Raw genomic sequence first — 13909 nt, forward strand, 5'->3', positions numbered from 1 at the left:
AGACACAGAGGTAAGCTGCCATTGTTGCAAGTCCCATCCAGCAGCTGAAGAGGCTTCCAGGGAATGTAAAGAAATAAAGTTTGTTTTCACCCTTTATTTCTGCTCCCCCCACCTTTCTTTTTTTACGGAGCTAGATATTTAAGGATTAGGACATTGTAAAGCAACTGCACGTGTGGAGGAATTTAGAAAGTCACTGCCCATGCCCAGAGAAAGACAACAGCTCAGAATACTACCCTAAGTTTACACCTCAAGCTGATCCTAGCACAGAGACACCCTGTAACAGTTAAAAAAACAAACCAAACAAAGACAAAGACAGAAAAACAGCAAACCCTGGGGAAGGGGTTGAATCTGATTTCCATAGTTGCCACACTATAAGATTCAAATGTCCAGTTTTAAACAACCACCAAAAGAATTACAAGTCATATAAAGAAATAGGAAAGTATGGTTTACTCAAAGGAAAAAAATTAATTGGAAGAAAATATCTATAAGAAAGATTAGATGATGTCTTTACTAGACAAAGACATGAAAACAACTGTCTTCAAGACTCTCAAAGGACTAAAGTAAGACATGGATAAACTCAAGAAAATAAGATATGAACAAAATATAAATATCATTAAAGAGATAACATAAAAAACAAAACATAAAATTCTGGAGTTTGGAATTACAATAACTGAAATTTAAAAAATTCACTAGAAAAATTCAAAAGCAGATTCGAGCAGGCAGAAGAATCAATCAACTTAAAGATAGATAACTGAAATTTTGAGTCGAAGAAACACACACAAAAAAAAATTGAAGAAAAGTGAACAGAGCCCAAGGACAGTGGAACATCAAGTATACCAACACATGCATTGTGGGAATCTTAAAAAATATATAAAGGATCGGGGTAGAGAGATTATTTGAAGAAATAATGTGCAAAAACTTTCCAAACATGATGGGAAACATGAATCTACAAGCCCAAGAAGCTCAACAAATTCCAGATATAATAAAGAGACCACACCAAGACACATTATAATAAACTTATCAAAAGACAAAGAGAGAATCTTGAAAGCAGGAAGAGATAAGAGACTTATCACACACACAGGACCTTTAACAAGATTATTAGCAGATTTCTCATCAGAAACTTTGAAGGTTTCAAAGTGCAGAAAGTGTGGAAAGTTATTCAAAAGTATATTCAAATTGCTGGAAAAAAAAACTGTCAACTGGGAATTCTATATCTAGAAAAACTATCCTACAAAAATAAGGGAGAAATTGAAACATTCCTAGATATACAAAAACTGAGGGCATTTATTACTACTAGATCTCAAAAGATCTTCAGATTGAAATAAAGGGACATTAAATAGTAAATCAAGGTCATATGAAGAATAAAGATCTCCAGTAAAGGTAAATACATGGACAATTTAAAAAACTAGTTTTATTGTAACTTTGATTTGTAACATGATTTAAAAAATGTATTTTAAAAACCAATCATTAGTCTATGTTTTGAGGCTCACAATATATAAAGATATAATTTATTATATTAATAACTGAAAGGGGATGGAGACAGAGCTGTATTGAGGCAGAGTTTTTGTATGCTATTGAAGTTAAGCTACTGTAAATTCAAATTAGTGTTATAACTTTAGGATGTTCAGTGTAATACCCACAGTAGCAATAAAGAAAATAACTATAGAATGTACACTAATGAAAATGAGAAAGGAATTAAAACATTTTCCTACAAAAATCAATAATACACAAAAAAAGAGAAATGTAGGAAATAAGGAACAAAAAAACTATAAGGAATATAGAAAATAAATACAAAATGAAGAAGTAAACCCTTCTTATTAGTAATTACTTTAAATATAAATGAATTAAAATCTCCAGTCAAGAGACAGATTAGAAGAATGAATTAAAAAAAAAAAAGTGATCCAACCATTTGCTGTCTACAAGATACTCACTTTAGCTCCAACACCACAGATAGGTTGAAAGTGAAAGGATGAGAAGAGATATTCCACACAAATAGTAACCAAAAGAACTCTGGGGTGGATAGGTTGAAAGTGAAAGGATGAGAAAAGATATTCCACACAAATAGTAACCAAAAGAACTCTGGGGTGGCAATGCCAACATCAGACAAAATACGCTTTAAATTTAAGAAGGTTGCAAAAGACAAAGAAGACATTAAGTTTACAAAAGACAAAGAAGACTTTACAAGAGACATTAATATGTAATGTTTGCTTTGTCTCTTGTAACCTTTTTAAATTTAAAGTGTATTAGTTTTACTATTACATATTAATAAAAATTTCAATATAGCAAAAAGACAGAAATACTTATACACCTAATAACAGACTCCCAAAATATATGAAGGAAAAATTGACAAAATTGCTCTTCTTTTGCTTCAGAATACTCTCATCATAAAAATCTTGACCCTAGTTAAATCTAACTCTGTATCTATTTGGCATCTTCTCTGGTGCAGTTATGTAGGGGTGGATTTTTAAAAAGCATAACTATGTTCATTGGTTTTGTTTTAATTCATTATCATGAACCGTGGGAACTTAATGCTCTCTGTTGGTTATACTACATTTTTTTTTCAGTCTGATCACTTTTCCATGCTTCTGGAAAAACACTTCATATTTTCTTCCCCATTCTTTCTCTCCTTCCCTCCCAGCTTGTGACCTTGCTTCTTATTTCACCAAGAAAATGAAAGCAACCAGAAATGTCTTCCACTAGTTCCAACCACCACATCCATCTATAAACTGTCTTTTGTTCCCATATTCTCTACTTTCTCTCCTGTCATAATAATACACCTACCCTTTTTACTAGAGTGTTAGATATCACCTTCTCTTGCCTATTAAAAGATAATGTTCCAGCAATTCTTTCCCCTTTATATTAATTTTCATCTCTCTTGAATCATTTCTATGTAGCACTTCAATAAGGTTTTCACCCCTATACCACTTCACTGAAATTGCTTTTGTCCACACCACTGATGAACTCCACTTTGCTAAATCCAATGGTCAATTTTGCCTTCATTTTACTTGATTCATCGGCAAGATTTAACATCAATTATGTCATCCTTTCTGTAGCACTTTCTTCACTGTGCTTCCAGGACAACCTCTCTCTGGCCACATTTTTCAGTCTGTTTTTCTGGTTCTTTCTCATCTCCCTTACTTCTAAACATTGATGTACCCCAGTTCCTTGAGTCTCTTATCCTATCTATAAACACTCCTTTGGGGATCATAAACTATCTAATGACTTTAAATATTATCCATGTAATGGTAACTCACTGATCTACTTTGATGACCCAAACTACTGCCTGAATTCCTCTATACAAGTGCCTACCCAATATCTCCATTTAGAAGTCTTATTAAACTTAATATGTCCAAAACTGTGTTCCTGGTATTTCCATCCAAGGCTGCTCCATCCACAGTCTTCTCTTTCTTAGTTAATAGCAACTTTATCCTACCAAAAACCTAGATCCATCCTTGATTCCTCTATTTCTTTCACATCCTGTATCCAGCTGGTCAGCAAATCACATCAGCTGTTCCTTAAAAATAAGCTAGACTCTGTTTTCTCACCACAACCACAGCTACTACCCTGGTGCAAGCTTCCATCCTCCCTCATCTAGATTACTATAAAGCTTCATAACTTGTCTCCTTGTGTCTTTCCTTGCTTTCAGTCTATTCTCAAAACAGAAGTCAAAGTGATCCTATTAAAATTTAAGTCACATTATGTACCTTCCCTGTGCAAATCCTTCCAATGGCTTCCCATCTCACAAAAAGTATCATAAAAACCCAAGTGCTCATCTTAACCTACAAAGCTCTGCATGATCTTCCCCGTTCTGCCCATAACCTCTCTGAAATCATCTCACTAACTCGGTCTTCTCCAATCACTCTGGAAGACGTCTTCCTGCTCACCACCTTCCTTAGCTCTTCCCATTATTAAAAACTATATATATCTATAACTCCACTAGATTGTAAACACCATGACAGCAGGATTTTTTTTTTTTTTTGGTCTGTTTTGCCATATGCACAGCACTGGAATAGTGTTTGGAGGCAAGGGAAGGATATATGAGATAGCTAGGGCCTGGGATTGAACACTTTCACTGTAGACATGGTGATATGGTTTGGCTATGTCCCCACCCACACTTTATCTTGAATTGTAGCTCCCATAATTCCCACACGTTGTGGGAGGAACCTGGTGGGAGAAAATTGAATCATGGGGGCAGTTTCCCCCGTACTGTTCTCCTGGTAGTAAGTCTCACAAAATTTGATGGTTTTATAAGGGGAAACCCCTTGCACTTGGTTCTCATTCTCTTTTTTCCTGCTGCCCTGTAAGATGTGCCTTTTGCCTTTTGCCGTGATTGTGAGGCCTCCCCAGCCACAGATACGTGGAACTGAGTCCATTACACCTCTTTTTCTTTATAAATTATCCAGTCTTGGGTATGTCTTTATTAGCAGCATGAGAATCAACTAATACATATGGATTTTGTCATTCAAAGGGATATCATTATGGCTGTAAATAGCCATTTGATAGGGGGATCCTGCAGTCATTTTGAAAGGAATAATCATTTCCAAACTCATGATTTTTTCCAGAGACTACAAATGAGGACAAAGATGAGGTGACATTGGTGGTATTTTATATTGATATTTTAAAAAATGCATCTGTACCTTATTAGCATTTGAGGAATCAGTGACAGGCAATGTGCTGTAGAGAGATAGTTAGTGGACAAGAAATAGGAGATCCTTCCTGTGAGGCAAAAAGATGGGGCAAGGCCACGAGGAAAGTGAGAGGAAAAGGCCAAGAGTGATACAAGCTTTGGCTCTTATGATGTAACCGAAATACAACTAAGACCCCCTACCCCCACTCCTGGCCTAGCCTCAGCACATACATTTTAATTCAAAGAACTGCACTCTAAAGAAAAATGCACATTAAATCAGTTCCAACTTTTACTTAGGGAGAAAATCGCCAAGAAATGTGGAGGGAACTACACTTTTAGTGCACAGCAAATCATGCCGCGTCCTCTCTATGGGTCTCCTCCACTTTCAAAACTCACCACAGAAATTGCTACTGACCCCAGAAACCTCTTTTTCCCTCTTCTCATCTCCTAATCCAAACCTCTCCGTGGCCAAGTCCTGCTACTTCCCATTATCCCTCCATTCATCCTCCCTTTCCTCTCCAGCTTTCTTTCTCATGAATAATCTTGCTTTTTCCAATGTAATCCCTATGTCCCATTTGTCCAGTTGTGTCTCTGGCTCACCATGAACTCAATTCTGCATAATCAAACCCTGAGCTCTGAGCTGACAAAGCTATAATTATCTCTAGAGAGGCAGAGGGAGGTACAGGAAAGGCTGAGACCACAAAACATTAATAATTTTCTTCTCCATCACAGTAGAATAAAGTCTCTTTTCCCTCCCTGGATTTCAAGTGTCTGAAAATATCTAATTTCAAAAGAAGGAGGAGGAAGAACCCCTTGGAAAGACAGAAATACCGATGAAAAGAGAAATCCCTCTCTTTGACTAGGGATTTCAGCCAAGTGAGCTAAAAGTCCAGGATTCTTTCTAACCGTCCATGCCACAAGATGTAAACCAATCTATTTACTCAGCAAAATATTTCCTTATTACATTTTGAGTAATTTCCCATTGAAAACAAACAGTGCATGTCAAAAAGCTCCAGGAGTCCCTCAGGCCCTCGGGGCTTAGAATGGGCCCATCTCAGTCATCTTTCCTCTGCTTTCAAGAGAGGAAACCAGACAAGTTTATTTTTACTTTTGTCTTGCTATTTTGATTTACCAAATGTCACTGCTTAATTGAGTTTTGAAAAAGACAAACAAAAGCCGCAACCATCTCAGTTTAGACTGACTACAGAACGTTTGAGCTGATCTTATCAGACAAAGAATTCAAACATATTTTATTTACCAATAGAGATACTGGGAGTAGTCAAGATTACCAGCCTTGATGTAGGATGCCCAGCTGTCATTAACTCTTCATCAATTAACCATTGAAAAAGAAACAAAATTATTTCACTTTCTTTTTTTTTTTTTTTACTGATTATCAACACAATTCATTGGCCAATCCACTCTTTCCCTACTGACGTGAAAGGCCACTTTCGTCATTTACTGAAGTATATTTAACTATACGCTGTTATAATAACTTCTATGTTCTGGCAGTAAAGCCCCCGACTTTTAATTTCTGTGACTGTATGATTAATTTTAACATCTTATATGATATTAGATTGGTGCAAAAGTAATTGCAGTTTTTGCCATTAAAAGTAATGAAAGTAACACATCTACTTTCATATCTACCAGAATGGCTAAAAATAAAGAATAAACATTACCAAGTGGTAGTATGGATTCAGAGCAACTAGAGCGCTCAAGTGCTGCTGGTGGGAATGTAAATTAGAACAGACGTTTCTAAACTGTTTGGCAGTGTCTATTAAAGCTAAACATAGGTACTGTATACTCTATGACCTAACATTAACCCTCCTGGCTTTCCCTCTAGTAACAATGAGTATTTACTTCCATCAAAAGACATGTGCATGAATATGATAGCTAAAAATCAGAAAACAACCCGAATGTTTATCACCAGTGAAAAATTTATTTTTTAAAATGTTGGCATATTCATGAAATGGAGCACTATGAAGCAATGAAAATAATAAACTACTGCTACATGCTGCAATATCAATGAATCTTAAAAGCCACACACAAAAGATTAAAAGATTAATCTTATTAATTTATTAATTGTATTAATTGATTACACTAATAAGAAATTCAAAATAAACAAAACTAATCTATGGTAATAGATGTCAGGAGATAGTTGCCTTTTGTTGGATTTACTGACTGAGAGGGGTGCAAGGAAGCCTTCTGGAATATTGGAAATGTTCTATAACCGGATCTGGATTGTGGTTGTATAGGTGTATACATATAAAAATACTTATTGAGCTGTACACCCAAGATTTGTGCATTTCACTACATTTATACCTCAATAATTTTTTTAAATATTGCCTTTTATTTTTATTATTTGGGGTAAAATTTATGATCATTTGACTGATTTTGATAAAAATCTCTATCATGATTTACATATAAAATCAGAGTGCATTTAGCATCATTGTAGTTTATTTTTAAAATATTCCTCTTTTAAAATGATGCTGTTTTCTTCATGTAAGTATAACCCAGATGTCAACTGCACTCAACAAATATTTTGACATTCTAATTAAATTGTCTTGAACACTCTCCCAAATGCAGTGAGAAACCCAGAGGAGGTGAACCCACGAGGAGAGCTTGAGGTATTGTTTATAAGCTCCCCAGGCAATGTGCAGAATGTCGAGAACCAATAGCCTGGTTGACTTGACTCACTTGAGTCCTGCTGAAAGCCAGTAGCTTGAGTGGCAAAAACACAGCACTATGTTGCAATCAGAAAGAAAGAATGAGACCTTTTAATGTGGGCTGGTCAGTTCCCTTAAAAAGAAATCAGTGAATCTTCTGCTAGAGAATAATGCTGACTATTAGTATTCTGAGGCCCAAGTGAAGGGAGAGGACCAGAGGTCTCACTATTGAAGATGTCAACTTTCATTTGATCTGCCTATTTTCTTTTTTTTTAAATTTTATTATTATTATACTTTAAGTTTTAGGGTACATGTGCACAACGTGCAGGTTTGTTACATATGTATACATGTGCCACGTTGGTGTGCTGCATCCATTAACTCGTCATTTAGCATTAGGTTGATCTGCCTATTTTCAATATGGCACTATATTAGGCTATTTTTTTCATTACTATAAATAAATACCTGAGACTGGGTAACTTGTAAGAAAACAGGTTTAATTGGCTTGCAATTGGGCAGGCTATACAGGAAGAATTGTGCCAGTGTCTGCTCATCTTCTGGGGAGGCTTCAAGAAGCTTACAAGGAGGGATGAAGGGGAAGCAGGAGAAGACAGGTCACATGGCAAAAGCAGGAGCAAGGGATGGGGAAGGTGCTACACTTGATAACAACCAGACCTCATGAGAACTTACTCACTATTGCAAGGACAGCACCAAGCCATGAGGGATCCACCCCTATGACCCAAACAGCTTCTACCAGGTCCCCCCCAAATCTCATGTCCTTCTTATATTGCAAAATGCAATCATACCTTCCCAGTAATCTCCCAAAGTCTTAACTCATTCCAGCATTAACTCAAAAGTCCAAAGTCTCATCTGAGATAAGGCAAGTTCCTTCTATCTATGACCCTGTAAAATAAAAAACAAGTTACTTACTTCCAAGATACAATGTGGGTATAGCCTTCAGGTAAACATTCCTGTTCCAAAAGGGAGAAATCGGCCAAAAGAAAGGGGCTGTAGGCCCCACTCAAGTCCAAAACCCAGCAGGGCAGTCATTAAATCTTAAAACTCCGAAATAGTCTCCTTTGACCCCATGTCCCACATCCAGGGCACACTGGTGCAAGAGATGGGCTCCCAAGGGCTTGGGCAGGCACCTCACACTCACTTTTCTGCTTCTGCTGTGCATCAAGTTCAGGCTTTAAAAATGGGGAGAAGTAGTGACACAACAGTATGGGGTCAAGGAAGGATCCAGGAGACTAGCTGCTTGGTGTAAGGCCTTTCAGCCAACCTTTCCAACTCCCACCACACTCTACACTCTTGTCTTCATAACCTGACATCTAGAATCTGTGAGCTTTTCTGGGGCTATGTGTAGAAACTGGCTTACTTCTTATTGGTTTCTTTGCTCATAGGTTTAGATTTCAACTTTCTGTCTAAAGTTAGTCACCATTTACCTGCTTACAAAATGTTGGTAATATATCTTGTTTGCTAAGTCTTCTAGGTGTGTCTTTTTTAAAAAGACCATATAGCCTATTTTAAATCTCAATTTGAGTCTTTGCCATTTTTTCTTTTCTCTTTAGTACAATTTACATAAGGTGAACAAATCTTAAATGTATAGTTAAATGAAGTTTTACATATTCATACACTTGTGTATCCAACTCTCAAGTCAAATTATAGAACATTTCCAGCACGCTAGCAGACTCCCATCTAACACCGTATTGTAGATTGTGTTCTCTTGGAAGCAGATTCTGAGACTGTATTGTGTCCAGGATATTTATTATTGAGTAATCATGATCAACACCTACTGATCACGAGGGAAGGAAGCAGGCCTGGGTAGAAGAGGTCAAGGTGTCATGTGGGACCTTCAGCCTCAGCCAAACCCACAGAAAGCTCTGGAGCTGAAAGCGTCCTCTGAATTGTCCTGTCCAATGGACAGGTGACTGTCCAAAACTCCTTTGTCTTTATACCCCCACCTGGATCCATTATTAGCTGTAATCTGCTTCTGGAAGAGTGTGTGACCCTGGTCGAGGCACTTCTGTGTTGCTGATGCAATCCCTAAATCAATGACAGCTGATGGCTGTTGGCAGACGATACTCCTTGCAGCTGAAGGAGGAATCTGGCCTCTTCATGTGTACCACACACTCCTTGTCAAAAACCCTCTAAGAAAAACATCATTCTAACTCCTGTTACCTTAGATTAGTTTTGATTGCTTTTAAATTTCTTTTTAATGGAATTACACAGTATGGACTAATTTCATTCTAGTTTAGTTTGTTCAGCATTACATATGTGAATTTCATCATGTTGTTGTGTGTAGCAGAAATCATTCTATTTCATTGCTATATAATATTTCATGGTAAGAACAAACCACAGTTTATATATCCTTTCTTCCGTTGATCAACATTTGAATTGTTTCCATTTGGGGCTATTAGAAATAATCTTTGCTTTCTTTTTCATTGGTTTCTGCCTTAGCTTTATTTTTCCTTCCTCCTATTTGGGTTTAATTTGCTCTTCACTTTCTAGTTTCTCAGAAAGGAGGCTGAAATTATTGATTTTCGACTTTTCTTTTTCTACCCTATTCACTCAAAAGTATAAATTTCCCTTTGGTCAGAAACTGCATTCCATAAGTTTTGAAAATATTTCATAATTACTGTTATGACTTCTTTTCTGATACATGTATTATTGAAGTTGGGGATTCTCTACTTGTTTTTCTATTATTGATTTCAAGTTTAATTCTACTGTAGTCAAATAACATTTTCTGTATGTTCTGAGTCTTTGAAATTTTGGGAGACTTACCCTCTGTTCTAGTATAGGCTCTATTTTGGTAAATCTTCCATGTAGGCCAGGTGCGGTGGCTCACACCTGTAATCCCAGTACTTTGGGAAGCCAAGGTGGGTGGATCATGAGGTCAGGAGATCGAGACCATCCTGGCTAACACGGTGAAACCCCATCTCTACTAAAAATACAAAAAATTAGCTGGGCATGGTGCTGGGCACCTGTAGTCCCAGCTACTTGGGAGGTTGAGGCAGGAGAATGGCATGAATGCAGGAGGCAGAGCTTGCAGTGAGCCAAGACCACGCCACTGCACTCCAGCCTGGGTGACAGAGCAAGACTCTGTCTCAAAAAAAAAAAAAAAAAAGTTCCATGTAAACTTAAAAAAAAAACGTATATTCTGCAGTTATTGAGTGTGATGTTCTATACTTGTGAATCAGGTTCAGATCTTCCATATTCTTATTAATATTTTTTCTTTATTATTATCAATTGCTGAGAATAGTGTATTAAAATCCCTGACTATAATTGTGGATTACCAATTTCTACTTCTGGATCTATGAACTTTTGCTGTACATATTTTAACTAGGTTAAGTGTATAGAAATTTAAAATTATCCTGTTTCCTTGATGAATTGGCTCTCTTATTATGAAAACTCTGTCTCTATTAACATTTCTTTCCATAAGTCCCATCATGTGATATTAATATAGTTATATCAGCTAGCTTTTGTTTAGTGTTTGCATGACATATCTTTTCTCATTCTTTTATTTTTCCATTTTCCTGTGTCATTATCAATAAGTCTCTCTTAAATAGTATTGTATTTAAAGTATGTCTCTTGAAAACAGCATATAGTAGTTTCTTGTTTTAACCAAATTGGCCCATTGATCCAGCAAAGGAAAGAGCTGGTAGTTGCAAGTTCACTTCACAATTAGAATTTCAACTCATCTAGTCTCTTTGTTTCCACAATTCTCCCATGTCTTTAAAAATACAAGTTTGGAAAATCTTGGGATTCTTCTTTAGTTATTGCAGCCAGAGCATTGACCTATTACATCCTTCCATGAAGCACAAGTCTCTGTGTTGTCATTTAATAGCAAGGGTTTTTGTTTGTTGTTGTTGGCTTTTGTTTTTAGAGACAGGGTCTCATTCTATCATTCAGGCTGGAGTGCAGTGGAGGAATTATAGCTCAGTGTAACCTCAAGCTCTTGGCCAGAAGCAATCCTCTGCCTCAGCCCCCAAGTAGCCAGGATTATAGGAACGTGCCATCATGCCCAGATTTTTATTTATTTATTTACTTATTTTAGAGACAGGGTCTTGCGATTTTGCCTAGGCTGGTCTGGAACTCCTGGCCTCAAGTGACCCTCCCTCTTTGGCCTCCCAAAGCACTGAGATTACAGATGTGAGCCATTTTGCCCGACCTAATAGCAAGTTTAACTGTACACATTCAAAGTGATAACTACTTTATTTGATCTAAATTCTATTATCTTATTTAATGGTTTGTGGCTATTTTTCATTTTACTTTTTGATAGATTTATCTTTTTAACTAATAATACAGATATTCTGTTCTATACCCCCAGAAGTCACATGGCCCCTCGATACCTAAACACAAAACAAACAAAACTACTGACTGTCTCAATTGCATTCAAAAAGAAATAGAATGCCCTCTCCGAGATTATAGGGGCTTACATTTTCATGGAGAATTTTGCTTCCGAATGTTTGTGCCTTCCATTCTCAACATCTCTGGCAGTTATTCTCATAGCTGCATGACCCTTGCAGCTTCATTCTGGCCCAGATGTGTTCCCTATTCCCTTTTCTCATACCCACCCCCCTCAAGCTCCTAATCACTCTAAACTTGTTTTTTTATTTGCTTTTTTTTTTTTTTTTAAGACCGAGTCTCACTCTGTCTCCCAGGAGTGCAGTGGCACCATCATAGCTCACTGCAGCCTCTAACTCCTGGGCTCAACTGATCCTCCCACCTCAGCTTCCCTAGTAGCTTGAAATACAAACAACACCACCATGCCTGGCTAATCTTTTTCCTTTTTTTCAATTTTTTTGGTAGAGATGGGATCTTGCTATGTTGCCCAGGCCAGTCTTGAACTCCTGGCTTCGAGCAATCTTCCTGCCTCAGCTTCCCAAAGCACTAGGATTATAGGCATGAGCTACCATGCCTAACCTCAAACCTTATACTAAGCTTTTCTTACCTCCAAACCTTTTGTAAAGTCTTGTCTGAAGACTTGAGGTAATGAAGGGAGTGTGAATTATAGCCAAGCAATCAATGTATTATCAAATGGGGTGAATCTCCTCCTAAAAGTTCTTTGATCATCTTGGCCTTACAGATCACTCAGAACTCACCTTTTTCCACAGGGAACTGTTCTCTTAACTTGCTAAGTCGACCTCTTTCTCTCAACAGACCTCAAATTTTGTGTAGCCAGCCTTTCAGCTCTTCACTTCTATTCAATTCTACCCACCTCTGCAGATCCAAAAACTGACTGGCACATTAAGCTAGAAAAGGGACATGTGTCTCTGTGTTGTATGCTTACCAGCACCAAAGTATCTGCTTGTGATTTTCAGTTTCAGTCTTTCCTCCCAAATTATCTCTATATTAATAGAAACAATCAATAGAAAGACTGCTTTTTCCCACTGACTTGACTTACGCTATAATTCTTTTCTCTCTCTCTATTCCTTTGTTTGTTCTATAAGAAGTTGCCTTTCAATAAAAGTCAAGCCTAAATTCTTGATCATAATTAAGCAAGAAATTATATCTATTCACTGTTCTCCCCTCCCATTATGTAAAACAAGACATTTAACAGTCTTTATCTCGTATCTCCCAACTCCCAATTACTGTTAACATAATCTAAGCTTTTAGATCCAAATTACAAATATTAATTATTTTACTTTATTTATGTTACTTTTCAAGTACACTTGTCAGTCTTCCCAGGAGTACCAGCCCGAAGCCATCAGGGTCAACTCTCTCTCCACTCTTTGCTCTTTTCTAATTGACATACTTGCTTTTGTAGAAACCAGGTAAATATTGATGCAGACTTCTGTGTTGCATATTTATTTGTTTGTTTCAGTGGGAATTAGGAAGGAGAAAGGAAATTACCTGCCAGCTTAAATGCAAGGAACATTAACAGCATCTTGACCTAGAAATCTTTCTTCTTTTTCTTTTGAGACGGAGTCTTGCTCTGTTACCTAGGCTGGAATGCAATGGTGTGATCTCAGCTCACTGCAACCTCCGCCTCCCAGGTTCAAGCGATTCTCCTGCACCAGCCTCCTGAATAGCTGGGATTACAGATGCCCACCACCTTGTCTGGTTAACTTTTTGTATTTTTGATAGAGATAGGGTTTCATCATGTTGGCCAGGCTGGTCTCGAACACCTGACCTCAGGTGATCTGCCCGCCTCAGCCTCCCAAAGCGCTGGGAGTACAGACGTGAACCACCACACCTGGCCTAGAAATCTTTAAACTCACTTTTACTGAAGCAAGATTTCCTATTATAATTCATTCCTTAGATTATATTATATCCAATTTTTAAGTATAAGTTGGTGCTCTTACCCCAGTCCTACCTAATTTACTCCTTCAAGTTTCTCCCCTTACACTGAACCTCCCATCACAGTTTTAGGCCCCCATCCTTGCACTTGCCTAGGAAAAGTCTATTAACAAAATACAAATTTACTTGAATATTCACCTCAGTCTGCTTTTATTTTTAAATGCCTGCAATCTTTCCACTGCTTAACACAGACTTTATTTCTAAAACTCTGTTTAAAATTGATTTCTTTGGTAAATTAAATGCACCAGCAGAGCTATTATTTAAGGGAAGCTTTCAGTGAATCATTTTGCAAAGTAAAGTATTTTTTTGCAATATGTAT

The sequence above is a fragment of the Hylobates moloch genome, unplaced genomic scaffold (assembly GCF_009828535.3).
Source record: "Hylobates moloch isolate HMO894 unplaced genomic scaffold, HMol_V3 SCAFFOLD_3, whole genome shotgun sequence".
In the NCBI taxonomy this organism is placed as follows: Eukaryota; Metazoa; Chordata; class Mammalia; order Primates; family Hylobatidae; genus Hylobates; species Hylobates moloch.